Source organism: Nicotiana tabacum, chromosome 22, assembly GCF_000715075.1.
Source record: "Nicotiana tabacum cultivar K326 chromosome 22, ASM71507v2, whole genome shotgun sequence".
Taxonomy (NCBI): Eukaryota; Viridiplantae; Streptophyta; class Magnoliopsida; order Solanales; family Solanaceae; genus Nicotiana; species Nicotiana tabacum.
Genome location: NC_134101.1, coordinates 146,129,064 through 146,155,331, shown reverse-complemented (window position 1 = coordinate 146,155,331; position 26,268 = coordinate 146,129,064). Strand labels below are relative to the sequence as shown.

Here is a 26,268-nt window from a genome sequence, read left to right as displayed (position 1 = left end):
AAAGGAAGTTTGAATTTGAAAAAGGGGAGTCATTTTTTTTAGTTTTCTTAAGATTATCAATGTTTAGTTTTCCTGAAATCAGGGGGGCCCGCCTAGAGAATAGGGTCAGTTTTTACTTTAATCAAGCTTAGTTTGTAGTTTTCCCCAAGCTCAATCACGTTTAGGAGACGCACATCCTAGTTGAGTCATTAATTTTACTCTCATCATTGCATCCTTCATCAGCAACACAGGTGATTTATAGCTTTGTTAATGCTCACAGATGTTCCCAATATCAAACTGGGGCAGAGAAATTTCTTTTGTTTTGTCTATTTTGTTGTAATCAGGTGCCCACTTGGAAAATAAGGGAAGACAACTCAAGTTTCAAGGGAAAGCAGAGGAAGACAACTCAAGTTTCAAGGAAAAGCAGTTTCGGAGGAAGACAGTTCAAGTTTCAAGGGAAAATGGTTCAAGGTGCAAGGAAAAACAGTGTCAAGTAACAAGAGAAGACGGTTCAAGTTCAGCAATCAGGCGCCCACCTGGAAAAAAGGGAATTCAATTTAGAATGCAATTCAGGTCAGCAACAAAAGAAAATCGCGTCAAGAATGTGAGTCAGCAGTCCTAGATGATCGACAGAAGTTAGTCACAATCCAGAATAAAAAGAAAAAAAAAGACAAGAAGTGAATCCAAATGCAGAAGTTAATGAAAGATGTGAGCTGCTCAAGACAGGGCTGAGGTCACAAGCTCTGCATGTCCCGTCTTGGTTTGAAAAGCTGAAGAAGATTGAACCAACACCTGCGGCTGACAAGCATCAAGATTCAGATCAGGGTCCGCATGAAGAACCAACCAAGACTCAAGATCAAGCTTCAGAAGACTCATAGATAGGAATCTTGTAACTCATAGCTGATAGACTTAGTTAGTCTTTTTCATTTTTGATTTTGATGTAATAACGGAACCGCGGACCGGAACCTCAGCGGAATGACACCTCGATTGGCTCTTCATCTCAGTATACTCCATCATCTCACTCACCTCTGAACTACACGTGGCATAATTCCTTTATAGCCAAGGATATGTAGGCAGCTCAAATACAAGGGCTCGGTCACATTCTCCTTCCTCTTAGTTTTTGCTCTCCTTAAATAAGGGTCGGGTCAAAAAACATGTCTAGTCGTTCTTTGTCTGAAAATACTTCGTATTTCCAGTCAAAGAGGGACAGCTGTAGACATGTGATTTTTGACCTTCCCCAAGATTTTTCATATATTAGCATGTAAATATTTAATTTAGACCTAATATAGCTATTTCAACTAATTTTAACTCTTTTACTTTATTTTATTACAAAAAAACAAAAATTACAAAAATAGTTTCATTAAGGATTTTGTAGTCATTTTTAATTTTGAAAAATACCAAAAAATAATTTTATTTTAACGGGTAGTCTTATTTTAATAATTATTTTTATTTAAGTAGGGTTAATTAATATTTTTGGTAATATTTCTATGTGGATAGATTTTTAGTTAATTAAACTAATTTTAAGCAAAAGTAATCATAAAAGCCCATAATTTCTAGGCCATACCTCTTAATCTAGAATACCCTGCAAATACCTATACCCCTCTTCTTCTTCCTCACCTTTTCGCCCAGAAACACTCTCTTCTCAGCCATGTAAATACCCAAATTCTAGCTCCAAAACTCCCGAATTCACAACTGAAAAATCCGTCACAAACTTCAGCCATGAAACAATCTTGAAATAGTCCCAAAAATCATGTGAAGATTGGCTCCCTCCTTACCAATCTATTTCTTTCTGTCTTTGAGATTCCGGGTAAAGTCAGAGGTCGAAGTTTTGAGGTTGCGTTGGAGTCTTCGTTTATATAGCTGTCCGAGCTCAGTTGTTGCTTACTTTCTGAGATTCTCGAGCTGTGTTGGTATAAGAATTTGCTGTTTGTTGATGTCCCTGTGCGCCGAGTTTCCTGCTTCTTCTCCTTACCTTTATTTGGTTTTTGTCATTCTGCTTTCCCCCTTTGCATTTAAGGTACCCACAGAATCCCATTTTGTCGTGCTGATTTGTGAGATTGATGTGTAACTCAATTTTGCCTTTGTTTATAATCCTATACTTGCTTGAGGATAAATTCCTACTTCTGTTAAGATTTAGTTGTTTCATATGATGGGGTATATATTCTGAATTTGTTCATTGGGTTGCTGTGATTTATTTATTTATTTTTATTTGTTTGTTTGGAGGCAATTTTGACGAAGTTACTTTCAATAATCTGTACTGCAATGCGAAATTGGTTTATTGAACTATGTTTGATTATACATATTTTTGAGCTAATATAAAGAACGGAGCAATGCCAACTTTATAATTATTTGTTATTCTTGTAAAGTTGAAAGTGCTGCCATGATGTTGTGAGTTATATGCCCTTCAAACGGTTTCTGAAATTGGATATTTAGTGTTTTGGACATTCTAATAAAAAATTATGTTGGAACAGCATATGTGTTGATTGGTGTTGGAAATTAAAGCATTGACACTTTCTTTTATAATTTTTTGACACAAACTTTGATAAAGGTCGATGCTATTTGGGTGATTGTGTATCAGCTGACCAAGTCCGCTCACTTTATTCCTGTGTGTACTGCCTACTCTTCGGAGCGTCTAGCGGAGATTTATATCCGGGAGATTGTTCGTCTGCATGGTATTCCAGTTTCCATCATTTCAGATAGAGGTACTCAGTTCACATCACGGTTCTGGAGGGTCGTTCAACATGAGTTGAGTACTCGGGTGGAGTTGAGTACAACATTTCACCCTCAGACGGACGGACAATCCGAGCGCACTATTCAGATTCTTGAGGATATGCTCTATGCGTGTGTGATTGAGTTTGGAGGGTCTTGGGATCAATTCTTGCCATTGGCGGAGTTTACTTACAACAACAGTTATCAGTCCAACATTCAGATGGTACCGTATGAGGCTTTATATGGTAGGCGGTGTAGATTCCAGGTGGGTTGGTTTGAGCCGGGTGAGGCTAGATTATTGGGTACAGACTTGGTTCAAGATGATTTGGAGAAGGTTAAGGTGATCTAGGATAGACTCCGTATAACACAGTTCAGACAGAAGAGTTACGCGGACCGGAAGGTTCGTGATGTTTTCTATAGGTTGGAGAGCGGGTTCTGCTTCGGGTTTCACCTATGAAGGGCGTTATGAGATTTGGGAAGAAAGGTAAGTTGAGTCCGAAGTTTATTGGCCCTTTTGAGATATTGAGGCATGTTGGGGAGGTTGCTTATGAGCTTGCCTTACCTCCCAGCTTGACAGGAGTTCATCCGGTATTTCATGTTTCGATGCTCCGGAGGTATCACGGTGATCCGTCACACGTATTGGATTTCAGTTCAGTCCAGTTGGACAAGGATCTATCATATGTTGAGGAGCCAGTGACAATATTGGATAGGCAGGTTAGAAAGCTGAGGTCAAGAACATTGCATCAGTAAAGGTTCAGTGGCGGGGTCAACAGGTCGAGGAGGCGACCTGGGAGACCCAGCAGGATATGCGCAGCCGTTACTCTCATCGTTTCACTACTTCAGGTATGTCTCTATGCTCGTTCGAGGACGAACGAATGTTTACATGTAGGAGGATGTGACGACCCGACCGGTCGTCTTAAGAATTAACGCTCCGATCCCCTATTAACTATTTTTCCCATATTTATTTCTGCTATTTTGATTTGCCGGGATATTCGATTTTGAGTTTCAGAGAATTTTGGGACACTTAGTCCCTAAATAAGAGCTTAAGTGTTGGAAATTTGACCGTAGTCAGAACAGTGTGAAGACGGTCTCGAAATGGAATTTTGATGGTTCCGTTAGCTCCGTTGGGTGATTTCGAGCTTAGGGGCGTGTTTGGATTGTGTTTTGGAGGTCCGTAGCTAATTTAGGCTTGAAATGTCGAAAGGTTGAATTTTGAAGTTTCCGGTTCGATGGTGAGATTTTGATCCGAGGGTCGGAATGGAATTCCGGAAGTTGGAGTAGCTCCGTAGTATTGAATGTTACGTGTGTGCAAAATTTCAGGTCATTCGGACGAGGGTTGATAGACTTTTTGATCGAAAGCGCATTTTTTTAGAGTTTTGGAGTTCTTAGGCTTGAATTCGTGGTTGATTCATCGTTTCGATGTTGTTTTAGGTGTTTTAAGGATTGGTATAAGTTTGGACATGGGTATTGGACTTGTTGGTGCCTTTGGTTGAGGTCCCGAGGGCCTCGGGATGATTTTAGATGGTTAACGGAAGGATTTTGAGTTTGGAGTTGCAGCTGAAGCTATGATTGCTGTCATAACCGCATCTGCGGTTGAGAGGCCGCAGGTGCGACTCCCGCAGATGTGGAATGCAGCCGCAGAAGCGGCAAATGAGGAAGTGGCCCGGAACCGCAGAAGCGGCATACATACCGCACCTGCGAGACCGTAGATACGGATTCTGGGTCGCAGGTGCGGCGGAGAGGCTTTAAGTAAGAACCACAGAAGCGGTTCCCCAACCGTAGAAGCGGTATCGCAGATGCGATGGGTGGACCGCATATGCGGGATTGCTGGGCAGAACATATAAATAGTTGTCTTCACGAATTTGAGTTATTCTTTCACCATTTTCATCTGAGAAGTGAGCAATTGGGGATGTTTTTGAGAGGGAATTCAAGGGAACTTCGAGGAGGTAAGATTCTTGAAACCTAAACTCGTTATTGAGGTGATTTTTATCATTATAAACACGAAAATTTAAGAAAAATCAGTGGTAATTTGGGGGTTAAGGCTTGACTAATTAGAGACTTTTGAGTGATGATTTGAGGGTCCATTTGAGGTCTGATTTTGTTACTTTTGGTATGACTGAACTCGTGAGAGTGTGGAATTCTGGAAATGTAAATTTTACTTGATTCCGAGACGTGGGCCCAGGGGCATTTTGGTTATTTTACCTAATTTCGCGTATTAGCTTAGAATTTCTTTATAGAATCAGTTACTTGAAGTATTATTTATATTATGAAACTGAATTGAATAGATTTTGGCCATTTGGAGTCGAGTACTCGTGGCAAGAGTGTGGTTTCGGATTGATTTTGAGCCGGTTCGAGGTAAGTGGCTTGCCTAACCTTGTGTGGGTGACCTTCCCATTAGGATTTGATATTATTGTTAATTGAAATGCCTTGTACGTGAGGTGACGAGTGCGTACTTGTGCTAATTGTTGAAAATCCGATTTTCATTAAGTAACTTCTAGTATTTTTCCTTCCCTGTTTATATTACTTGCACTTTAAGCCTGTTGTTAGCGTAGAAAAGCATGTCTAAGTGATTTAATTGCTTTATTTGCTCAAACTGCTTTACCTGAATTCTGTGTAGCATGCTAGACTAAAATTACTTGTTTGCCTTAATATGAAATTGACATTTGCTGAATATTTTCCTATTGTCGTTGTGTATTTACATTGGGACTACGGATGTGGGATTCCGGTAGATCCCCCTTTTCTGTTTATTTGGGACTACGGATGTGGGATTCCGGTAGATCCCACTTTTCTGTTTATTTGGGACTACGGATGTGGGATTCCGGTAGATCCCCCTGCACAGTTATATGGAACTACGGGACTGCACATGATAGATTCCCCCAGTATTGGGTATTTATATTTGGGACCTAGGATCGAGATTCCGGTAGATCCCCGTGCACTGATAGTTGGACTACAGAACGAGATCCCGGGAGATCCTTCGGATATATCTGATGGACTACGGGATAGTATTCCGGGAGATCCACTGGATAGATGTAATTGGGACTACAAGACAGTATCTTGGAAGGTACCCCGGTTGTTATCTATGTGTTGAGTTGTATTTCCTTTCCGTGATTATTTTATCTCTGTTCTAGTTGCTGTTGCTCTTTCTTTTCTATGTTATTTCTTACTGTTGCACTTAATTATACTGTCTTATTCTACACTATTATATCTTATATTTTATTTTACCTCAGTAGGTCCTTGACCTTCCTCGTCACTACCCGACCGAGGTTAGGCTTGGCACTTGCTGAGTATCGCTGTGGTGTACTCATGCCCTTTCTACACATGTTTTTCATGTGTAGATCCAGGTACTTCGACTCAGACCTATCACCCTTGAGGTGAGGCGACTGTTTCAGAGACTTTGAGGTATATCTGTCGCGTCCGCAGACCGAGGAGTCTCTTTCTACTCCCCCTATTGAATTAGCCCTTCTGTATTTCTTTTCCTTGTTAGATATTCTGGAGTTAGATACTGGTAGACATTCCAAGGCTTGTGGTTTCATGAGATTCCGGGTTTTGGGAAATGTTGTTAGTTTCGAGAAGTTGTATTGTATATGCCGAGCAACATTTTAAATACTATTTCATTCGGTTATTTTGGCTTTTAATTATATCTTCCGCAAGTTTTGTTTATTTTCCGCATTTGTTAGGCTTACCTAGTCGTAGAGACTAGGTGCCGTCACGACAGTTCATGGAGGGCGAACTGGGGTTGTGACATTTTTTCACTTGAACTTTCAAAGAGTTGCCCCAGTTTGTACTCTTAGGGCATGGACTTTTATTGTTATTTCATTTTTTCATCATTTATTTTTACTTTTGACTCTAAACTTGATTCCAAAAGAGGGTGGTCGAAGAAAATAACACAGGCTCAAAGGAGTGACAAAGGGTATAAAGTGTTTGAGTAGCAGAAAAAGGGCCTCCCAACCTCGAGAATGCCAAACATAGTATCTTTTCGCGATCACAGCATTGACGAACATGTCTATCTTCTTGGTGTATCGTGGTCACAAGACACTTTCCATCCCTTTATGTCAAACTTTCCAACAAACTTCAGTTGGTTCTTCCTCAACCCGATCTTCACAATGATTTTGAAGGTAAAGATTCTTAACCTCCATGGGTCTCACTATTCTAGTTCCACTTGAATTTTACTCGGGCTTAATTCCACGGTATTTCAACTCTTTTTCATCCTCAAAAGTGCCTTTTCCTCAGTTGTCCAATTCAAGCTTAAATCAATTTTCTAAGATCTGGCCAAAAATTCCGCATGCATATCATATCACTAAAACTAGCAGGAAAAGAACTGAGCATGAAATGACACAAAAGGAAAAACTTTATTTTATTGAGTAAACAATAAGACAAACAACCTAAAATCCGAGTTACAACCCTAAAATAAGCCGGCTAATGAAAATAGCAACAAAACCAGACAGATAAGACTTACACAAAAGGAATAGAGGGATAGAAGGGTTTGACTAAAAAAAAAACAAATAAAATCTGGATCACAACCCTGAAATAACCTAGATAATAGAAAAAAACATCAAAACAAGCTACCAAGATTCCTTCCTAGTGAGGAGGGAATGACTTTTCAATTGCTAAGCTTGACATTTAGCCACAAATTCGCTCATCAGGATCAGCAGAGCCTTCTCCAATTTCAAAATCATTAACTTCAGTTAGCAAATTCCTTCTCCATGTCACCACGCATTATCCCCACAAAGTGTGCATCATCATGTGGAGGTAAAAGATTCTGTGTGATGTTTTGGGTGTCATTGTCTTGGATCACAATTAGTTTTTCTTGGATCATCCTTTCTATTTCTCTTTTCAAATCCCAACAGTTTTCAACATTGTGCCCTTGGGCATTGGAATGATATTCTCACCTTTTAGAAGGGTCAAAGCTTCTTGCACGTGGGTCCATATAATTTGGAGGAATGGGTGCAATCATGTCATAATGCTTTAACTTCTCAAATAAGCTTGCATAAGACTCTCCTATTGGTGTAAATTTATCTTTCAACCTTTGTTCCCTTCTATACCCTTGGCATGGATGTGGGTTATAGGGCACTTGAAAATTTTGTGGAGGCTGGTGGAGATTTTGCGGTGCTGATGCTCGCCTTCTGGGGTATCTTGGTGGCTGGACAACGTACTGAGTTGGAGCAACAAAGTATTGTGGGTTCTGAGGTGGATAGTGGTGCTCAGGAGCATCATCGGAAAACAGATGAGGTTGGTCATACCTTCGAGATGTTCTCCTAGGACCTCTTCTCGACCCTGATGTCATTATGATTTCTTTGTCCTTCTCATTTGTGTCACTAAAATTATCAGACTCAATCTGGACAGCCTGAGTTGCGGCTTTGAGAATTGCTTGACTTATAATTCTGCCTGTCTTAAGACCATTCTCAACCATTTCCCCCATTTTGATTGCTTCCGAGAAGGATTTACCCACTACGGACATCATGTTTTGAAAATAATCTGGCTCTTGAGCCTGAAAAAAGATAGTGATTAGCTCGTGGTCATCCATGGGTGGCTTAACTCTATTTGCTTGCTCTCTCCATTTAATGGCATATTCCCTGAAATTTTCAGTTGGTTTCTTCTTCAGGTTTGAAAGGAAATTGCGGCCCGTGGCGATGTCGATGTTTTATTGGAACTATCTGACAAAGGCCCGGACCATATCATCCCAGACATGCCAGTGAGAGGTGTTTTGATCCATAAACTATTCGGAGGCTACTGTCGTAAGGCTTTCCCCAAAATAAGCTATTAGCAATTCTTCATTTCTTCCTGCACCTCTTAGCTGATTACAATACCTTTTCAGGTGGGCTATGGGGTCTCCATGTCCATCATACTTTTCAAATTTCGGGATCTTGAAACCAAGTGGAAAACGAACATCAGGGAACATACATAGATCCTTTAAGGCAATACTCTTCTGGCCTGCCAACCCTTGCATGTTTTTCAACTATTGTTCTAAGCTTTTCAGTCTTCGGGTCATTTCTTCCTGTGCCATCTTTCGGGCAGGCTTTTCAATGTTTGCAAGAAGATCGAAAAAGTACAAGTACAAGTGGTACTCAGGAGTGTGGTACTGCTCTTGCTGGGTAGCAAATTGTGACTCATGAGTTTTCTTCTGCACCACCGTCGGTTGTGGGATGGTGAAGACATGCATAACACTAGAGGTTGTCTGATTGGTTGTCAATAGCAATCTTTGAGAGCATGAAACAGAAGTTCCAACTATAGTCGTACAGTTGGGATAAGGACTGAACCCAGGTGGATAGGATTGATTAGACAATGAGACCGAAATGACAGTAGTTGAGATGTGTGTGAACTCTGGAAAACCATGCGAAGAAAAGGGCGGTCCTTGGCCATTGGCCCATGCTTGACACATTTCAATCATTTTCTGTTTCAGAATTCTATTTTCCTCAACCACACTAAACTCTTGTTGAACCCTCAGACCCTGAGTCTCTTGAGCATTTGTAACAACTTCGATGTCAGTTGTCAATGACATTTTCCTTTGGATCTTGTGTTGCCAGCTTACCACAAATCAACCACCTTAAACTTTCTTCATAATAAAAACAAGAGACACGTTAGAATGGACTCAGACAGTCCTTATTCCTTCTTTTTTTTGCATTTTTTTTTTCAAAATCATTTGATCGAACCTGATGTGGGTTGGCTATGTATCATATAGGAACATGAATCAGATCTTGTGTAGTTCGGGAAATGGGAATAAAGTAAATAACCTAACTCTTTTTTTAATGATTTTTTTTTAATTTCCGAAAGAAAACTTATAAAGAATTTTTTTTGGATTCAGATTTGTTTGTTTTTTTTTGAGAATTTTTCAAAAGGACTTAAAAAGAAGAAAGAAAATATTTTTGAATTTCGACCTTTTTTTTCTTTTTTTTTGGAATTTCGAAAGAAAAACTTCTAAAGAAGAAAGGAAATATTTTTTGGATTTTTTTGGAATTTTATTTTGAATTTATGAAAGAAATGCTTCTAAAGAAAAAGGAAATATTTTTGAACCTTAAATATTTTTTTTCAATTTTTGAAAGAGGAATGAAAATATTTTTGTATTTTTTTTAAAATTGGGGTTTAAAAGAAAGACTTTCTAAAGAAGGAAATAAAAGAAAATATTTTTGGATTTTTTTTTAAATTGGGAGCCGAACCGACGAGGTTTGCCTACGTATCTCACATTGGTGAAAATCAGACCCGCGTAGTTCGAGCAGTTTTGACATAATTGGAAAAATATGATATTGACTCGCTTTCATTTTTTTGAAATACATTTTCCTTTCTTTTTTTTCAAAAATTTTGGCAAAGTTTCGAGACATTTTCAAATACCGGATTTTCAGAACCGGGTGCATTCTCTATCCTACCTAACTCTTGATTTTTCTGTTATTTTTCTTTCCTCAGCCGGTCAACATACAAGCCGAAACAAATAAATGTACAAATAGCACATAAGATGCATCAGGATGGTCTTTCATTTCGGGTATTCTTGTCCTAGACGGACCCAACCCCCGTGTTGAGTCCCCTAAGTTAAATGCACGTGATGCAAATAAACGTTTCTACTAGGGATCCGACATGAGACTATGCTATTCTAGGATTAAACCTGGGGTTGTGTTCTAGACCTGGCTTACCCGAGCGGATAGCTCTAGCCGAGGTGGGGGCAACGTACCGGGAGCACGAAAATCTACCCGGCCTAGTTGCTGACCCAACCTCGTTCTATTTGGCCTGACTTCTAATAGAAAAGTGGGTCACACGTATGTGCGCCATATTTTTAGAAGACTCAGAAGGGAGGCATAAGAAGACAGTTTAATACAATTCAAATAATATCAAAGCGGTAAATAAGCGAAAATTAGCGCATTAGGTCCACAAATACAGTAATATCAATAAACAATAAAGCCAAGCATAGATCATATTAACAAGCTCGAATTCTTGAACCCTGAACCAGAGATTCTGGGTTCTTATCCCCAGCAGAGTCGCCAGAGCTGTCACACCTCCTTTTTACCACCGAAAAGGATATAAGAGAGTTTTTCCAATTAAAGTGACATTAATCGAAATAAGATTATTTTATTTAATCTTTTTAGAGTCGCCACTTGGAATAGTTTATTTGGTGTCCTAAGTCACTGGTTTATTTTTAATCCCAAATCGAGGAGAATTTTGACTTTATTTAAAAGTCTGCGAACCAGAAATTCTAGATAAGGAATTTTGTTAACCCGGGAGAAGGTGTTAGGCATTCCCGGGTTCCGTGGTTCTAGCACGGTCGCTTAGCAATTTATACTTGGCTTAAGTTGTCTAATTACTTATTTTAGAACCTATGTGCATTTACCTTTTACCGCTTTTAATTGCTTGATTATTCGTAATTTTGGAATTAACTTAAAACGAGTCACGCGTACGTGTACTCATTTGGTTCGGCGCGTCAAAAATCGTGTCATGCGTACGTGTCCACAATTAATCACGCTTTATTGTTATTAAGAAATTTTTGGTCAAAGTTGCGCGAACGCATACTCCGGTTTTGTTTTTAGGATCGTAATTATGTCACGCGAATATGTACACAATCACGATGATGTATTAAATCGCGCCTAAAGCAATTTCTACGAATATTCATGTTTTTCCTAAAACTAATTTAGGATTATTGCAAGGCTTAAGAGTTATGCATTCTTTTGACTTAACACCACTCATGGCCTACTCTTATTCCTGGCCAAGAAAAAAACAACTCCAATTTTTTCATCTACCCGATTAAAAGCATTTATTCAAGAACCCAAGACTACATGAATCACAATCGAAATAAAAACTAATTAAAATAATTTAAATGAAAATTAAGACATGCTACTCAAATAGCGTAGAATGACAAATCAACCAACACGCGCACCAAGCTATCATAACACAATGAAATGAGAATAAAAATTGAGAAATGAATCTTTTATTGATCAACAAAGCTGAAAATTACAAATTAATTGGGCTAAGCAAAGCAACAATCCTTGACCGAAATAACGAAATTGCGAACCGAAACCTCGAATCGACACCGGAACACTCGACACCCAAACTCGAAACAAATGTAGCAGAACCAAAAACAAAGGAGCCGGAGACGGAAACCAAGGTGTTGAATACGACGACAGCCGTGGCTGGCACCGGAATATCTCCTGATGGGCTTCACTTCAAAAATGCCAATTGCGATTTCTCTTGGTTAGCTTAGATCACAAATCTCCATATAACTCCATATTCATATAGGGCCGCGTGTAAATTAGATTAACGGAACAGGATATATAGCAACGTAGTTTTCCAACTGTTATAATCAATTTGGCCCTTTGTTTACTTTCATTTTTCAAGATTTAGCTTTAATCTGTGTTTCTTTTTTCATGCGGCACCTATAGAAACAACGAAGTTGGCAGAAGCTTTTGTTTTGGGCATCACCGTTCACCTTTTTTTTTTTTTAGCTCTAGGTCTAGGAATTGAAAACTTAAGGTAGAGTTTCTATAATTAGGTATTTTATATAGAAGTGAGAAAGGATGATGACCATTGGATTAGAAGGAAATAGATGGCTAGGATTAAATCTTGTATTTAAGTGGGCTAATGGGTTGGGAAATGGGCTAAGGGTAATTGAGTTTGAACTTAGGCTAAAAAGACCAAATAATACAATGTATCTATAAAAATATAAAAATCACTCTAAATTAAAATAAACTTATATAAAACTAAATACTACGAGTGAAACTATTTTTTTTGTATTTTCAAATGTTATAATACTATAAATATAAATATACTAATTGACTTTAACCTAAAGATGAAAATATTTATTTTATTTTATTGTAATTTTTATTTTTTGTGATAAAATAAAGTAAAAGAGTCAAAACCATTTAAAATAACGATATTAAACCTAAACTAAATATTTTACGCTAAAATGTGTAAAATCTTGGGGAGGGTCAAAAATTACATGTCTACAGTATCTGCATGAAAACATGTATTAATAGTTGGTTATTCTGTTCAGATTTCATAGATTAGGAGCATGACTTGGGCACTAATGTTTCCTTGTGTTACAATGTGATAAATCTGCTAATTTGACTCTATGCTCAATGTTGTATTTAAGTCACTATTGATGTACTTTCGAAATTAGTGTTGATTTGTACATAAAAGGTGAATTGGGTCGGACTTGTAAACGGCCCAAATAGGGCTGTGCATATGAGTTTGGGATACTTCGGGACATGGGCCCTAGAATTTGACCCAATAAAATTCACATGGACTAAAGATTGCTAGCTTTAATTTTTATCCCAATTGTCCAGCAAATTGGTAAAAACAAACGGCATCTCCTAGCCTTGGAAGTCAGCAGTTAGATTAAACTCGAATATGTAGCCTTAGATCCAATGAAATTTAGCAACAACGATTTAGTGTCCCATAACAATCAAATGAATCCAATGAGCCCTAAGTTCGATTCTTGATTTCTGACAAAGATCTTAGACTAGTATTAAGGAAAAAAATAATGAACCTCGTAGCTTGCTTTAGGTGAGATTTAATATATCATCGTGATTGTGTACACGTTCGCGTGACATAATTGTGATTTTAAAAATAAAATCGGAGTATGCGTTCGCACAACTTCGACTAAATTTTCTTAATAATAACAAAACATTATTAATTATGGACACATTCGCGTGATATGATTTTTGAGCGCCAAACAAGTGGGTACATGTGCGCGTGACCTGTTTTAAGATAATTCCTTAATTAAAAGAGGTAAATGCACATAGGTTATAAAATAAGTAATTAGACAATTTGATTAAGCCAAGTATGATCAAAGTGACCGTGCTAAAACTATGGAACCCGAGAATGCCTAACACCTTCTTCCGGGTTAACAAAATTCCTTACCCGGATTTCTGTATTTCGCAGATCGTATAACAGAGTCAATTTTCCTCGATTCGGGATTTTAAACCGGTGACTTAGGACACTAATAAACTATCCCAAGTGGCGACTCTGATTTTAATATAAATAATCCTATTTCGATTGTCACTTAAATTGGAAAAATCCCTTAATACCCCCTTTCGGGGTAGAAAAAGGAGGTGTGACACCTGTAATCATAGCATCTGAAGCAATACCATATGGTCTGGCTGGGAGGGCATAGAAACGGGCCTGACCACCACCTGATCGACCTCCCCCTCTAGGGTGACCCCTAGCTGACTGACCTCCACCCCGAGTTGGCTGAGCGACTGGTAAGGCACTAAGTGATGAATGGCCCTGATGTGAGCTGTGCGAACCATGACCCGATGATGCCCCACGATGAACTGGGCGAGCTGACTGAGCATATCTGAATGGACGGCCTCTACCATGCTGGAACTAACCTCTCGAAGGAGCACCACCAAAACTACCAGATCCCCGAGGCCTCTTGGCCTCTCTCTCATCTCGCTCCTGGCGACAAACTGACTCAATCTCGCGAGTGATATCAACAACCTCCTCAAAAGTAGCACCTGACACCCTCTCCCTGGTCATGAGAATCCGAAGCTGATATATGAGGCCATCACAAACCTTTTGATCCTCTCTCTGTCCATAAGAACCAACCAAACAGCATGACGAGCTAACTCTGAGAACCTCATCTCATACTTCGTCACAGTCATATCCCCCTGACGCAACTTCTCGAACTACATGCGCAGCTCCTCTCTGCTAGACTGTGGCACATACTTCTCCAATAAGAGAACGGAGAACTCCTGCCAGGTAAGGGGCACTGCATCAATAGGCCTACGCCTCTCATAAGCCTCCCATCAAGTGAAGGAAGCTCCAGAAAACTGAAAAAAAGTAAATGCGACCCCACTGGTCTCCAGAATACCCGTTGTGCGAAGAATCCTCTTACACTTGTCCAATAAACACTGGGCATCCTCGCCCTCTGTACCACTGAAAGTTGGAGGCTAAAGTCTACCAAACCTCTCCAATCGACGTTGCTCATCGTCAGGCATAACTGGTACCATATAATCCTGGCTGGTGCAACCGGCTAGGCTGGGGTGCCCCCGGTGTCTGAAGTCCCTGCACAACCTGCTCAGGTGTGCGAGTAACGGGAGTCTGAGTGCCTCCCCCGGCCTGAAAAGTATCCGTGATGGTAGTAACTGATACTGCCTGAGCCAAACTAGTACACACTGATAGAATCTGAGCTAGAGCCTCATGAAGTCCTGGAATCATAATAGGCACAACCGATGCCTGAGTTGGTGCTGCTGGAGCGTCCACAACTGTGACCTGATCCTGAACTAGGGTGGCTGGTGGATCTGCAGGTGCTGCCCTAGCTACTGTACGGGCTACACCCCTGCCCCTACCACAGCCTCGATCGCGACCTCGGCCTCTAGTGGCCCCAACTGGCGGTACTGGTGGTCGTTCGTCCTGACCGGTAGCACGTGTCCTCACCATATCTGAGAGAGTAGAATAACAGAAGTTTAGTACTAGGATCAACAGATTCGCACGACAAGAATACAAGAATATGAAGTTTTCCTAAAGGTTCTGCAGCCTCCCGAGGATAAGTACAGATGTCTCTGTACCGATCCGCGAGACTCTACTAAACCGGCTCATGACTCGCAAGACCTATGTAACCTAGGCTCTGATACCAACTTGTCACGACCCCAAATACCCGGTCGTGATGGCGCCTATCACAGTACTAGGCAAGCCAACCAAATATTTACCACAACGAAATCTTTTATAAAAAACATTGTTCTAGTATCGAATAAGTCTCAAATTCGTCATATGAAATAGATGAATAAAACAAAATATGCGGAAAATCAGTACAAAATACCAACACAACCCAACAATCTGGTATCACTAGTCAAGAGCCTCTAAATACAACTCATTCTGACTGAATAATACATCATAAGTCTGAAATAACAGAATACTAAGATATGAAGGAGGAAAGCTGGGCTGCAAATGCCGTGCAGCTACCTTGAAGTCTCCGGTAAAGCTTTGAGAGTGCTGGAAGCGCTCACTCTGATGTCCGAGCACCTGGATCTGCACACAAGGTGTAGGGAGTAACGTGAGTACGCCAACTCAGTAAGTAACTAAAGTAAATAAGGTCTGAGTCCAGTGACAAGCAGTTAAATTATATATTAAGTCTCAATAGAAATATCAAGTCAAATTCTGTAATTTAATAGCCAGTCATCTCGTAAAACTTTAGTTTCAGTTAAAAATCCTTTGAAAATATTATCCAACATTTTTCAACAGTTTCTCAGTATAAAAGAAGAGTGAAAGTAACAAGAGTCATAAACAAGCTCCTCGGGAATGGTATCACTCATAAATATAGCCTCTCGGGCAAGCCTCTCAGTCACTCGTGACTTAGCTCTCGTCATACAATACTCACACTCAGTACTCCGGCTCCATAAATATCTCATAGTCATAATAATGATAATAATAATCGCTGTGACGTGCAGCCCGATCCATAGTTTATAGTCGACTACGCTCACTAGGGGTGTGCAGACTCCGGAGGGGCTCCTACAGCCCAAACGTCATATCGCTGCGGCGTGCAGCCTGATCCAATATATATCGCTGCGGCGTGCAGTCCGATCCAATTTATATTGCTGCGGCGTGCAACCTGATCCATATGTATATCGTTGCGGTTTGCAGCCCAATCCATATATATAATATTGCTACGGCATGATGCTCGATCCATAATAGACATATAATCCTCACCATTAGGTCCTAAACCTCTCTCTTAGTCATTAACCTCACAGCCACTCGGGCATATCAGTAATAAATCAGGGAAGCCCAAATAGTTTTTCATATATTAAGAAATAGAGTGATGAAACCGGTTTTAAACAAATAACAGGTAAAACATGACTCAGGATATGCTTTCAAATCAAACAGAGTGAGGAAAGTAGTAAAAATACCCCTAAGGGTCTAAACAGGTCGGCACAAGGCCCCAAACACGGCGTACAACCCAACATATAGTATTAGTCTCTAAAACACGGAATATCATAAGATTTTAAATCAAAATACGCGGCTTAATAGTCGCTACGGGACGGACCAAGTCACAATCTTTATCTTCGCACGCCCACACGCTCGTCACCTAGCATGTGCATCACCTTATTTATCAAAACAATACGAAATACCAGGGTTTCGTACCCTCAGGTCCATATTTACAATGCTTACTTACCTCAAACCGGATGAAATACTACTCTGGGACGCCCTTGCCTCTCGACTCGGCCTCAACTCGGGTCGAATCTATCCAAAAATCAGAATTATGACGTCAAAATATGCTAAGGGAATGAAGCCCATGCGAAAATAATCAAATTACAACACAAATCCCGAAATTGGCCAAACCCGACCCCCGGACCCACATCTCAGAATCTGATAAAAATTACATCAATAAACTCCTTATCCTCCCACGAGTTCATACATACCAAGAATACCAAAATCCGACCACAAATGACCCCTTAAATCCCTAGATTAAGGTCTCCTATTTCCAAGCCCTAAACCCCCAATTTTTGCTACTATAGATTTCAAGCTTAATCAGTCAAAAACCATCATAGAAACAAGTTTAGGGTCCAAAAATCTTACCTCCATGAAACCCTCTTGAATTCTCTCTTCAAATTGCTCTCCCAAGCTCAAACCCGTATGAAAATGGTGAAAAATACTCAAAAATCGCGAAGGGCTAAATTTATATGTTCTGCCCTAGCTAAACCGCTTCTGCGGTCGAAATCTTGCACCTACGAACCCGCGCTTGCGGTCCCAGGTGCGCATCTGCGGAGTTCACTTAACCGCTCAAAACCGCACCTGCACTATCGCATGTACGCTCAAACATCTGCATATGAGGTTCCAGATCCTCTTGCCCATTTCCGCATATGCGACCCTCATTGCGCTTTTGTGGACCCGCACCTACGGTCCCCAAGCCGCAAGTGCGGTTATGACAGGAGCTTCAGAACTTCAGCTGCAAATTTCCAACTCCAAAACTCCTGCCAACCATCCGAAATCACCCCGAGACCCCCGAAACCTCAACCAAAAGTACGAACAAGTCATATACCACCATCCAAACTTATACCAATCTTCGAAACACCTACAACAACATCAAAACAATAAATCAACCACGGATTCAAGCCTAAGAACTCCAAAACTTCCGAATTCCGCTTTCGATCAAAAAGTCTATCAAACCTCGTCCGAATGACCTGAAATTTTGCACACACGTCACAAATGACTCAACAGACCTATTCCAACTTCCGGAATTCCATTCCGACTCCTATATCAAAATCTCCGCTATCAACCGAAAAACGCCAAAAATCCATTTTCGCCAATTCAATCCTAAATCTACTCCGGACCTCCAAAACACATTCCGATCATGCTCCTAAGTCCCAAATCACCTCCCGAAGCTATCCGAATCATAAAAACCAAATTCCGAGATCGTTTGCTCAAAATTCAACTTTCGATTGACTTTTCCAACGAAAAGACCAACTTAAGAGACTAAGTGTCTCAAACCTCACCAAAGCCATTCCGAACTCAAACCAACCAACTCGATACCATAAAATATGGCTGAACAAGACATGAAGAAGCATAAATAGGAAAAATGGGGCAGTAACTCATGAAACGACCAGCCGGATCATTACACAGCGAAAAGCTTTAAATTACGCTACGGACCTCCAAATCTAGGCGCACGCCTAAGTCTAAAATCATTGTACGAAGCTATTGGAATTCTCAAAATAAAATTTTGGAGTCGTTTACACAAAAGTCAAATTCTGCTCAACTTCTTACTGCTTAAGCTTCTAAAATAAGAATCTTTCTTTCAAATTGACCTTGAATTATCCGAAAATTGAACTCGGCCACACACACAAGTCATAACATATAATACGAAACTGATCGAGATCTTAAGTTAATGAACAAGACGTTAATTCTCAAAATAGTCGGTCGAATCGTTATATTACTTAGCTCTGAACTATTATATTTTATTTGAACACTTGAGAAGGGCGAAGTTGGCTGAGTCAGCCTTTAGGATACATACTCACTTTTTTTAAGTCGGGTGAGCTTAGTGGTGACTGAGGTTGAGATGTGTGCCAATATAGAATGTTGTGTGGTGAAGTTATGTTTGTTTAGTAATCGTGCTCTAAAGACTCTAGAACTTGACTTGGTTGTGATTCAAAGCAAAATATTATGATACATTTGAGTTAGCAAAATGTGTCATAGCCCTTCTTTTGTTATCCCTTTTGGCCTTACGATGTCTTACCTTGATACAGTACTTATCCCTAGCAACCCATTCTGAGCTTGAAAGATCTATTATTTTCTTTGTAGCTTAATTTTAACCCAACTTATTTTGTGAATTGGTGCTTATCTTGTTTATCTTATTCTCTCCCGTTGCACTTTATTGAATTTGAACATATGATTTTACCCAAGTGTGGGGGATTTTTTCTTTTTAGTTAATAAGCCAATTAACGTTGAGAAAATAATTATTCAAATGCTTATTCTCATGAGAAGAACAAGAAGAAGAAAAGATGGGGAAAAAAGAAGAATGGTTATGTAAGGGTTGAACTTTAGAGAAGTTAGATAGAAAGGAGGTTGTGACTTTTGCTAAAGGATTAAGGGAATAGTATTTTGTGTATAATGCTCAAAAGGTATAGTGCCAAGGTAGGAATTGTGCATCACTTTTATTCATCTATCATTATATGTCCCTGAGTTTACACTTATACCAAATAAAAGACCTACATGATCTTGATTCGTTTGTTCCTACATTAGCGGAAAGTCACACGATTGACAAGCTTATGGTATTCTTGAAGACATAAATTACTTCTTTATGAGTGTGAGATAAATAGTGCATAGTTGCACGATTTTCTTCTACATGAGTATGTTTTCTGATGTAAGGGCATAATCTTTCTTGTGAGGTGTGTGAGCACGTGATTTTTGCCTTACAAGAACTACTCCCACAAAAATTCAAAATAAAATAGTTGTGTGTTGCTTGTGATTTATTTGTATTTGTCTATGCATGTTTATTCTATTTTTACTACTGAAAAATACAAAAATATATGTGTTGCATTTGCATTTACAATTTAGGATTAATTAACCAGTGATTCGTTTTATGAAAATGAAAATCATAAAAATAATAATGTACTTTTTTAGCATTTAATGTTGAATTGTGTGATTTTATTGTTAATTGGCATTTAATTGTATGTGATAAATGTTATTAAAAGATAATTAGTATTTTTAGTAAGTTAACTTGGTTTATAATTTTAGAAAGTAATTTAGAAATCAAAATGAATGAAAAGAACAAAAGAAATAGGAAGGAAAATCGGATTGGGCTCAAATCCCTGGCCCAATGGCGTGTCCCAAACCCGGTCCAGGCAGCTCCTCTCACAGGATGGTGAAACGACGTAGTATAGGAACCAAACTACGTCGTTTCAATGGAAAAAATCTCAGCCATTCAACCAAGCCACACCCAACGGTCACAGATCAATACCCATATTCAAGAACCGAACCCGACCCGTTTACCCCGAACCAAACCCGCCTCAGTACTAAACCAAAACGACCCCGTTTGACCCCCTAACCTAATCTGGACCGTCGATCTTCACTGATCCAACGGACCACATTAATCACCCCATTTCAATATACCAAACACCAAGTCAGAGATCCTGACCCTTTCATTCCATCTCTAACCTCCCAGAGACCACTCCCTCACATCACCGTCGACCACCCACCGGAAATTGCCCCACGGCGGTTCCGGTGGTCCAATCCCTCCCATATTCACACCACTGAACCCCCATGACCTCTTCATGCCGATCCCGTACCCGTCTCCCTTCGAATCATCCCCGAGTTCCTCGAATATTAGATCGAAGAACTGACCGGAACCCTAGTTTGTCTAATTAACCCCAAACTCACACCCCATGACCTCCTAGACTCCCTCACCCCAAATCCTTGCTTGTTTTTCCTCGAATGTTGGCCTAAATCCTCGGATCTTAAATCCAAGAACGAACCCTAAAATTGCTAAAACTCCCAAATCGGCTGAATGGTGGAGATCTTGACTGAATTAGACCTTAGTCCTATGTTATCACATTGAAAACACCCGCCAGAAATTGGAGGCTTCTCGGATTTGTTCAATATGGCCTATTCTCCGGGTATCCCTTGAATCCATAGAAGATGAGATGCAGAAATATGTAATAGTTGTAATTGCATAAAGCTTGATGAATGAATGATCTTTGGCCTTCAGTCTTCAATAACAACTTGTTTGGAATCCAGTAGCATAATGTGAAAGTAGTTAGTTTAGTCTATTTCATCCTAGTACAAGTAGTGTATTCTGGGAACCATGTTGCTATTTCTTTCTTATCTGAATATTTGTGGTATGTAAAGTTAATTGAATACTTGAGATACTGTGTATATGGACTATTAACCTATGCCTATTATCTTCAATAGAATTGACTTTAGTATGGTTCAATTTTAGTATAGTCCAAGTATGGCGCCCTGTTCTATAAAGTATTAAAACTGGAATATGATGGAGCCTAAAAGGTTAGGAAGAATGTCTATGTTCGTACCAGTAATTCCATGTATAATAGATAGTAGAAATGATTTATACTTCATCATTTAGTGTCAATAACCCTAGCCTGGATATCATGTAGTCATAGTTCAGAAGTTGCATCTCTTTTAGCTTCGATATTGATTTATTATGATTCGCCCACTAAGTGCATATTGAAGGAAAGGATTGAGGCATTAGCATAAGTTCGTTTGGGTAAAGTTCGAAAATTTTTGGGACCATGGAGATTGGGCTTGAATGCGTGGCAAACAAGTCCCAAGATTTCCAACCCATGGAAAGGTATCCTAGGGGAGATTAAAAGAACGTTGGGCTCTAGAACTGATCCACGACTTTGAGCCCAAACGCTGGTGGCCGAAATGCCGGGTTGCTGCAATCGTGCACAAGCAAATTCATTATTTGGGCTCGGCTGGAAGAATTCAATTCATAGTTCAACGTATTATAATTCAAAACATAATTAACTAGGACTCTTTCTTTTATTTTGGAGACAAATAAAGTAGAGAATCATAGTTGCTCTTAGGTTTGCCCTTTAAATAATGAACGAGATGAGCCTCGCCAAATAAAGCACCTAGATTGCGGGGCCCTCGATAATTGTATATATTAAAATACTTAGATTTCAGGACAGGCCATTTAGCGAATTTCACGGCCATTTCCCAAAATAACCCCGCGTTAGTCTCTTTAGGCGCGTACTTTAAATAACATTACCTTCTTAAACCCGGGTGCACATTTATGTGACCCAAATACAAATCTCAATGAGGTCAAAATGTGTCGCTAATCACGGGTACATTGATTGTGACGTGGTTCGAGATGCATTTCCACGACGTTGCAAATTCCTTTTAAAAATAATGAATGAGATGAGCCTCGACAAATAGAAATACACAAGCTGCGGGGCCCTCTATACGTGTTGGTAAAATTACTTAGACCTCGGGATGGGCCGTTTAGCAAAAGTTCAAGGCCTTACCCAAAATAATGATACGCTAGTCGCTTTAGGCGCGCCTTTAATAATTTACTTTCTCCCACTCGGGTGCACATTTATGTGACCCAAATCCAAATCTCAACAGAGTTGAAATGTGTCAATAACCACGGGTGCATTGATGTGATGTGGTTCAAGATGTATTTTCACGATGTTGCAATGCTCGTTAAAAATAATAATAATAAAAGCGGTAAACAATTAAAATTTGTGCATAGGTTCAACATGTATATAAACTGCTACGAAACCCTTCTCTTCTCACCTCCGGGGATGTGCTTACTGGTTGAGACTCCCTATTCTGTTAGTGTCATACCCTGAAATAAGAAAGAGGCCGGAAAAGTTACAAAGCCGGACGATCTCGCGGGTCCCCGGTACGTAGCCCCCTCCTCGACTCGAGTTGTCCGCTCGGGTACACAGTCTAGAACAAATACCCAGGTTACGAACCTAGAATAACTCAGCTTCATGCCGGATCTCTAGTAGGAACGTTTGTTTGCATCATGTGCATTTGACTTTGGAGGCTCAACACAGGGGTGGGGTCTGTCTAGGACAGGTGTACCAAAATGACAAAAGACCATCCTGATGCATCCAACTTGCTACCTGTGCATTTGTTTGCTTCGGGCTTGCATGCTGACTGACTTTTGAATACTTTGAGGAAAGAGAGATAGAGGTAGTTAATCGCATGTTTTGAAAAAAAAAATCAATGTCCAAATTGCGTCGAAACTCTGTCAAATTTTTGAGAAAATGAAAAAAAAAAACAAAAAAAAGGGGGGTTTTGTTTATGAAAAATGGTTTTATTTGCCATGGAAAAGAGTCTTGTTTTCAAAAGAAGTTTGTTTTATCTACCCGAACTACGTCGGTTTAATTCTCATAGGATGCAGGATACGTAGGCAACCCTCATCGGGTCCAACCTCCCCTTTACAAAAATGTCAAAATTTTAGTTTTCGTCATAAATAAGTCGGGTGACGCCATTTTGTCAAAATAGCCGAATGTTCCCAAAAAGGACGCCGGAAGGCTGACTTTGCATAAACGGCCACTTGTAGTCATTTTTGGATTTGTGACCGGTTGACTCGCCCAGCCTCAAAATCTTCGTTCCTGAAGTGCTAAAAGGCCGTGTTCGGTTTTTAGATTCGTTAAAGATACCCAGGACGGTCCATAACCCAGATTTGGCTGCAGGTTTTTGTAATCCGCGCTTCATATACGACAGATACGGTTATGTCGGAGGATTCAACAACCCGGGTAACATGTCATGCAACAAAAGTAACCGTCAGAAATGGGACGAGCATAGACGAGTGGCTTTTATGATAGCCTTTTTGGGCCTCAAGATAAAAGCACTCTTGCGCCTATGATAGTATCTGATATCTTCCGAGCTCTACAACCTGCAAAGCTAGAGGGAACTTTTTCGAGGGGTGTAATTTGTTGCTACAAATATGGATGACTGAGCATCTCTGTCACCGTTCCCAGCTCTTGAGTTATGGTTCCTCGAAGAAAACTTGCATAGAAGAGTTCTACACAAGAATCAAGGGGGTCAGTCTACCCGAGGGAGTTACGGCATGGACATCATTCTTTCGGACCCTCACCGCCAGCCAAATACAGTGGACACTAGGATGGTTGCCTGTGGACGAGGTCATCCATATGCCGGCAGCTAGGACCCACTTTCTATTGATTGGGCTTAAGAGCATTCAGCCTTACACGCCATATCGAGTTTTGAGACAACTCGGGAGATGCCAAACAGTGCCACAGGAGGAAGATCTTAGTGCTCAAGTAATTGAGATTAGCCCTGACGGACAGTTCCCTGAAGCAAGAGTCCATCAGATCTGGAGTGAATGCCAATATTTAAAAGCAGATACATGCGTGCAGGATCGGGCCAAAGGCGAAGTGGCGCCAGGATACCTTGCTTGGTACAAGAGAGAACTTGAGCATGAAAGGCCGGCTAAAAGACCCCATCTCCAGGAATTCGTCAAGGCATCGCAAGAACAGTGAGATTGGTTGGCTAAAGAGCACGAGTACAGGGTTACAATAGGCAAGTTGGAGAAGCAAGTTTTAGATTTGAAATTTGAGAAAGATTTGCATATCGCTGCAGATGAGGGAGAAAAGAGAAAACTAGCTCAGGAAAACAAGGTCCTCAAAGCTCAAATCCAGGAAATGAAAATAGCTACCAGAAACCCAAAGAGAAGCCGGGCTGATGAAAGGCTCATAAACGGTCTAAAGAAGAAAGTCCTCGAGTATCAAAAAGACCTGGAAAAATCTAAAGCTAGTCTAGCAAGAATCCAGGTGAAATGGATAAAGAAGGCAGAAGAGCGAGCACGGTCTATGCAACAAATGAAGAGGGACTACGAAAGGAACATCGCTATATTGAGAGAAACAATGTCCACTCTCAAAGAGCGGATCTTCAGACAAGCCCGAGATGCCAGAGCAGATAGGGAGTTTCACACCTCCTTTTTTCGCCCCCGCGAGGGGTGAAGGAGTTTTTCCAATTAAAGGACAATCGAAACGGGATTTGTTTATTTATTTCAGAGTCGCCACTTGGGAGTTTTAGGGTGTACCAAGTCACCAATTTAATCCCAGATCGAGGAAAGAATGACTCTGTATTACAGTCCGCGAACCAAAAATCCGGATAAGGAATTCTGTTAACCCGGGAGAAGGTGTTAAGCAATCCCGAGTTCGGTGGTTCTAGGACGGTCGCTCAACTGTCATATTCGGCTTGTTTATCTGATTTTATACAATTATGCGCTCATGTGCAAGTTTTAACTCTTTACCGCTATCATTATTATTATTATTATTATTATTATTATTATTATTATTATTATTATTATTATTATTATTATTATTATTATTATTATTATTATTATTATTATTATTATTATTATTATTTTACAGGGAATTGCAACGTTGTGAAAATGTATCTCGAACCGCGTCACAATCAATGTACCCGTGGTCGTCGACACACTTCGACTCCGTTGAGATTTGGATTTGGGTTACATAAATGTGCACCCGAGTTTAAGAATGTAATTTAATTAAATTGCGTCTAAAGAGTCTAACGCGTTATTATCTTTGGGGAAGGTAGTGAAATTCACTAAACAGTCCATCCCAAATTCTAAGTAATTATTATTACCAATTATTGAGGGCCCCGCAATTTGCATTTTTATTTGGCGAGGCTCGTCTCATTATTTTTTTTAAAAAAGGATAATCTTAGAACGACTACATTTTTTATTTTTCGTTTTTCTCTAAAATAAATGAAGAAAAGGTCCTACTTTATTTACATACTTTCGAGTTATTATAGTTAAGTTTCGAAAGTGAGTCATTTAAAGAGTTTACATGGGCAGCGCATAGAATATTCTACATACAGACAGTAAAAGAAAGAAAAGACTACATTAAACTACAACTTAAAATCTTTCTCATTTTTGCATTCATGCTTCGAGTGGCTTACAAGATGAACCAGTGTATCAGTTTGTGTACCTGGTATTTGGAAAGCAAGGAAAGAAGATGAAGATCAGTAGAAGGAGCAGTAGTGTAAATACACAGCAACAACAGCAACCCAGCAGCAATTCGACCCAGGTTCAAGGCCCAGAAAACTTTGAAGAAAACCGAACAACTCAATAGAACAAACCTAAAAGTATGTAAACAAACTAAACAGCAACAACCCACGCGTGTATTAAAACCCGAAACTAAACTCGTTTTTCACTTTGTTTTTGTTTTCTCTTTTTAAACCCTATCACACTCTCTTCAGATTTTTTCAGAATGTATTCCTCTCTCAAAAATGTTCTCCCCCCAAAAATCCTTCTTTTTAAAAATTCTCCTTTCCAAAAAATTCCCCTCAAAATTCCCTCCTTCTTAATTCAATCCCCTCATCCCCTTTATATACAAAGCAAGACCTAATCTTCTTCCACTATGTGCACCCTTTAACTTTTATTATTACCCACACTTTTACTTTAGTAAAAGTAGTCAATGTGGGCCCCCATATTCCCTCTTTTTAAAAAGTAGTCAAAGTGGGCCCCCATGTTCCCTCTTTTTAAAAAGTAGTCAAAGTGGGCCCCCTTGTTCCATCTTTTTGAAAATAAGACATCATTATCCACCTTTTCCTTTTTGCTTTTATCATTACGTCTTGTCCCCCACCATAATTAAATAATCTGCAATTGGTTAATTCCTGTATTACCCATAAAACTACTGTTACTGC

At 39.8% G+C, this 26,268-nt stretch overlaps 1 long non-coding RNA gene across 1 annotated transcript; it reads left to right on the top strand.

Moving 5' to 3' along the window:
* Positions 1–1,550: 1,550 nt before the first annotated feature.
* Positions 1,551–6,310, top strand: LOC142176767 (uncharacterized). The gene is made up of 3 exons (XR_012705560.1): positions 1,551–1,996; positions 2,528–3,531; positions 6,024–6,310. It is a non-coding gene; the product is annotated as an uncharacterized LOC142176767 (long non-coding RNA).
* The last annotated feature ends 19,958 nt before the right edge of the window (positions 6,311–26,268 follow it).